Genomic DNA, 6,129 nt, shown 5'->3' on the forward strand with positions numbered 1-6,129 from the left:
TATGTTTGTGGGGTACATAGCTGGCAGTGGACATTCACCTCATCCCATGGGAAAGAAGAGGAGAAAATGTGAGAAACAGAAAGGAAAAACCCCCATCAGCAGCCCATTGGTAAAAGCAGCAAGGTCTTCTTCCAGACAGGCTCCCCCGTGCAGCAGGCAATGATGACAACAGCAGCTACAAAGCGGCAACCCTACTTTCCTCTCATACTGGTGGGTCCCGGGGGACAATTTTGGACACTGGGACAGAGAATCTGCTTATCTCAGAGACTGCCTGAGGAGTCTGTGCCACAGACCTGAGCACACTAGGCATGGAGAAGACACTGCTCAAGAGGAGCTCAGCATAACCAGAATTTGGGGAATCCCACTCAGTCCAGCTGAAGATGCCATTGCAACTAAGGCTCCTGTTATCACCTGTAACAGGATGGGACCCCCCATCCTGTTGGAAAGAGTTGATTCCCTCTGGGACACTTACATGATGCAAAAATGACAATAAATTAAGTTGTTTTGACCAACACTGTGAGTGTCTGTGCTACACTTTGTTGGGGAACGTGGGCAGATATAAAACTGATAACATTCCAACCTGTCAGGAAAATATATGATTCTGTTTTTTACACAAAATAAAGGGCACCATGGTGTGGGAAGGACGAGGAAGCTCTGCATGGAAAGGATCTGTCCAGCATGCCGTGGGAAAATCCATCCATTGTCCATCTGATGCTGCATGAAAATGGGGGTTCTCAGCCTGTGAAGGGACATAAGATTTATCTGCTATCTGTATGCCTCTTTTAATTCTATCTTATTAAACTAGCTATTTTTCATGCCTTTTGTTGTTGGGTCTTTCTTATTGAGAACCAGAAAGAATTTTGTTCTCTCTTTCTTTCCTTCCCAAGCCCAACTCCTTCTCACACACACTTCTTCCTCGCCCTGGTGCAGAACACCCTGGTGTCTGAGTCCTTGTATTCCTGAAGGTCATCTTTACTGGTAGAGACTGAGGCAAAGAAGGCATGCAGTACATCAGCCTTTTGCATGTCCTGTGTCACCAGGGTACCTTCTTTATTCAGCAGCAGGCCGACGTTTTTCCTAGTCCTCCTTTTGTTACTTATGCAATTATAGAAGTCCTTGTTTCCTTTGACAACCCTCTCCAGATTAATTCCAAGTCGGTTTTGGCTTTCCCAAGAATGTGTCTGTATTCTTCCCACATTACCTGTTCCTACTTCCACCCTCTGTATAATTCTATTTTATGTTTGAGTTTTACTAGGAGTTCTTTGTTCATCCGTGCAGGCCTCCTGGCATTTTTTCTGATTTCCTACTCATTGGGATGGATGACTCTTGAGCTTGGAGGAGGTGAATCTTGAATATCAACCAGCTTTCTTGAACCTTCTTCCCTCCATGTCATTATCACATGGGACTCTTCCAAGCAGATCTTTGGAGAGGCCAAAGTTTGCTCTCCTGAAGACCAGCTTTGTGATCTTAGTTTTTGTCCCACTCCCTCACCTAAGGATCCTCAATACACCATCTCATGGTCACTACAGTCAAGGTTGCCTTTGACCTTCCTTGTTGATGAGTATGAGGTTGAGCAGAGCACCTCTCCTTATTGGTTCCTCTATCACTTCGGTCAGGAAGTTGTCATTGCTGCTTTCCAGGAACCTCCTGGATTGCTTATGCCCTGCTGTGTTAATAATGGGGTTTGCAGGCGAGAGAGCCACCAGTAGCTGGCAGCTGTTGGCGAGACTTGGGCAGGGCCAGGAGCAGCCACAGCCAACCCCTGCACCCTCGGGAGCATCAGCGAGCAGGCCATGGCATGGCAGGCAGGGCACAGCACAGCAGTTTGCATGGCAGTGCCAGTTTGCATGGCAGTGCATGCAGGGAGGGTGGCCTTCGGAAAGTGAGCTGTTTTCTTCTGGGAGCCAGTTGGAGGCAGCTAATAATGGGGTTTGCAGGCCTATTACGACCAGGGCCTGTGAACACAGGGCTACTTCTAACTGTCCGTAGAATGCCTCATCCACTTGTTTTTCCTGATCAGGAGGCCTATAGCAGAAATATACTACAACATCACCCATATTGGTCTCCTCTTTAATCTTTATCCATAAGCTCTCATCATCTCTCCCTAGACAATTATTCTGCATTCCAGTTATTCCCTCACATAAAGGACAGCTCCACCTCCTCATCTTCCTGGCCTATCCTTCCTAAAGAGCACTGAAATCCAAAAGACCTTCATAATTCCATTTTCTGCCACCAGGTAAATTCTCTGTCGCACCAGTTCTTCCCAACAGGAAAACTGTGATTGTTATATGAATCCCAAGATCACTAGCTGCTTGATCAGATCATATCCTTGACATGTGTTTTGCTCAAATTACTATTATATCTGATGTCATTATTATTAGTTTTGTTTGATAACACAATAGCCTTTACAAGCATGAATCCATCAGTATTCAACCCCTATTGTATTTGATTCATAGCAACTATAACGCTGTAAAATAAATCACAGTATTCATTTTAGTGCACATCCTCTCTTTTACTCTGTATTGTATTGTAACTGCTATAATTTAATCATCAGTATTACTTTGGAACCAAATTCCTCCATTTTGGTTTGTTTAAGCAGCAAGTTTCAGGTAAAAGAGAAAGCAAATACACAACACATGAGCATTATCAATAAAAAAAAAAAATCTTCCTGTATATACCAATCTCTCAGACATTTACTTTCTCCTCTTTTCAAGTCTGTATTGTTATATTAATATTCAATGTCTCTGCCACTAGTTCTGTGGAGAAAAAAAAAAAAAACAAACAACTTTTATTTGTTTATTTGTCTGCATTTATATAAAGCGAAGTTATGTAGCGGACAGGTCTGAGAACAAGATGTTTCTCAGAACTGCTGAAGTTCATCTAGTCTTCAGTGGAGTGACTGTGATAACATGAGAGCCTTTTGTTTTAAAACAATTAGAAAGGAGTTGCACAGAACTTTCCATAATAATTTATTAAAAACATTATCAATAAATTAACAAACTGATAAATATTTTAGATGTAGTTGTTAAAGGGAAGCTGAATTTGGTGGACTTCAGGGTCCAAGGGTCTGCTAGAGCCAGGACACCATGTTTAGTCAATAATGAGGTGGAGCCTGTATCCCCAAAGCACATGCACTGTGTACACACTGCCAACCACCAGCATTTCAACACAAACACAAGAATGGTGCCTTTGCAGGCACCCCCTACACACAAATGGCACTCACACAAACATGGGCAATGCAAATGGCCCATCCCTGTGCTTCCTTGCTGGCTAATCAGGCTCAAAGCTTACTAGCAGATCTCACATCACTCCAATACACAAACACAAATGTATGTCTCCAGGAGCTGGTCCAAGCATATTGGTCACTCTAGTAACTGAGTCTTGGCTCTCTGGTCTCTGCAATATCTGGCCTCCAGACCTGTGGTGCCTCTGGTAGCTGGTTTCTAGACCTCTTACCTTATTCTCAAGTTGTTTCAGCTTGAAGTTCACCAGTGCCGCACACACCTAGAATAGAAGTTACCCTTAGCCTCAGAAACAGTTCAGAATAGAGTTTAATAAGAAGGTAAGTCAGTGGCGATCAAGCACAAGACTTGTGTAGATAAATATATGGCTTGTTTACATGTGTTCACATGGAATGTCATTATATAGCAGTGTACATCTATGTAAGTTCACATAGTCACTGCTGTCATAAATTCCCCGTTGAGTTATCATCAAATGTCATTTAAATCACACACCTCACTGAAATATTTTATTTTTGTAATCAGCTTGTAGAATTCCTTGATGTAGTTTACAGATTCTTTATTTACCAAATTCCATCATGGAACCACAAATATTAGGTCAGCTCACTTCTTCAAAAGAAAGGAACTGTACTCATCCTCCAGTTGCTGGCAAGATGTAATTAGAGGACATACTTTTACAGAGTGAGTCTGACCTTACAGACCTGAGTATTCAAGAAGCCTCCTGATTTCTTCCTCTATTACATAAGTTTTGGCATTTTTTTAAGTATATTTTTATTTACTTAACAAGTAAGATGTATACTCAAAGTATCCTCAGCTACTTCTGCAATCTAATTCTGCTTCTATTTGTGGTATTTTGTAGCAAAGGCTTTTAGTTTTCTCTATTGTCTCTCCATAAGGTATGATTCCAGAAGGATTTTCTCTGAGAGATGTTAGCTTCAGTTTTATCCACTAAATTTTACCACATTTAGCATGCTTCACTTTGGCAGTTGATTCACTATTACCTAATAAACTCTTAATTGCACACATTAGTCCCTACTACGAACAAAAAAACCCAAACCAAAACAAAACCCTAAAACATTTACTCATTATTAAAACAAAATACTCAGATTAATGCTGTTTAGATGCTTTTTCTGCATCTTTGTATCTCCAAAGTTGTAATACTCCAGTAAATCTATTAATATTCACATGGTCCTACATATCTACAGTTTTGTCTGTTTAGTTTTTGAATCTCTTGAAAGTTAGTCTCTTTTACCATCAACTCAGCCCTGAGGAAAAAAAAAAACAGAAAAAAAAGAAGTAGTTTTATAATCTTAGAATTGGTGAGTAAGTCAGAGTATTTACTCCCACTTTGCATGCTTCTATGGATTTTATTTTTATACCTGTAATTATTTTAGCTGGGATAGAGTTATTTTTCTTCATAGTAGCTTCTGTGGTACTATGTTTGGGATTTGTGATGAAAACAGTATTGATAACACACCAATGTTTTAGGTATTGCTGAAGAGTGTTTACACAGTGTCAAGACCCTTTATATTTCTCACACCACCCCACCAGCGAGCAGGCTGGCGGTGGGCAAGAGGTTGGGAGGGGACACAGCTGGGACAGCTGACCGCAACTGACCACAGGGATATTCCATACCATATGACGTCACGCTCAGCAATAAAAGCTGGGGGAAGAAGGAGGAGGGGGGGATGTTCAGAGTTATGGTGTCTGTCTTCCCAAGTAACCATTATGTGTGATGAAGCCCTGCTTTACTGGGGATGGCTGAACATCTGTCTGCCTGTTAATGTAACGCAGTGAATGAATTCCTTGTTTTGCTTTGCTTGCGCAGGCAGCTTTTGCTTTACCTATTAAACTGTCTTCATCTGAGTCTATGAGTTTTCTCACATTTACCCTTCTGATTTTCTCTCCCATCCTGCTGTGGGGGAGTGAGCGAGTAGCTGTGTGGTGCTTAGCTGCTAGCCAGGGTTAAACCACAATGTTTGTTGTTCTTCTGCCTTCGTGTCATGTCTTGATATATTCCGCATTTATTTGCACTTCTGACTATCTCAAATACCAAACCTTTTTAATATAATCTTTCGCATCTCCATAACAGTCTTTTGTGATCTATATTGGATATATCATGAGACTGATTTTTCATTAGTCATACCTCTTCCTTTATTTCTCTAGTTTTTCTTACTACTTTCCTTTTTATCATATTTCTGATTGTTTCCTATACTTTGATTGTTTTTATCCTTTTTGTGTTTGACAATTACCTAATCATATAGCAAAGTTCAAAACACTTAATTTTAAGTTTTATCTGGTGTTTCACTGCATTCTGAAACATTCTGTGGTATTTCTGCAGCTTTGTTGCTGTGTTTGGTTGTTTATGATTAATCTATATCTAATGACAGATGTCTTGGTTTTGGCTGGGATAGAGTTAATTGTCTTCCTAGTAGCTGTGTTTTGGGTTTAGGATGAGAATAATGTTGATAACACACTGATGTTTTAGTTGTTGCTAAGTAGTGCTTACACTAGTCAAGGACATTTCAGCTTCTCATGCCCTGCCAGTGAGAAGCTGGGAGGGGTCACAGCCAGGACAGCTGACCTAAACTGGCCAACAGGCTATTTCATGCCATGTGACGTCATGCTCAGTATATAAACTGGGGGGAGTTAGCTGGGGGGGCAGTGACTGCTGCTCGGGAACTGGCTGGGCATCTGTCAGCAGGTGGTGAGCAATTGCATTGTGCATCACTTATTTTGTGTATTTTTTTATCATCATCATCATCACCATCATCATCATCATCATCATCATCATATTATTATTATTATTATTATTATTATTATTATTATTATTTCCCCTACTTTTTCTGTCCTATTAAACTGTCTTTATCTCAACCCACAAATTTTACTT

General features: G+C 40.8%; 1 pseudogene; it reads left to right on the forward strand.

Annotated features, from left to right (window-relative positions):
- LOC103914707 overlaps positions 1–1,330 on the forward strand; it is a 2,811-nt pseudogene extending 1,481 nt beyond the window's left edge.
- Positions 1,331–6,129: the final 4,799 nt, after the last annotated feature.

The sequence above is a fragment of the Pygoscelis adeliae genome, unplaced genomic scaffold (assembly GCF_000699105.1).
Source record: "Pygoscelis adeliae isolate BGI_AS28 unplaced genomic scaffold, ASM69910v1 Scaffold133, whole genome shotgun sequence".
Lineage (NCBI taxonomy): Eukaryota > Metazoa > Chordata > Aves > Sphenisciformes > Spheniscidae > Pygoscelis > Pygoscelis adeliae.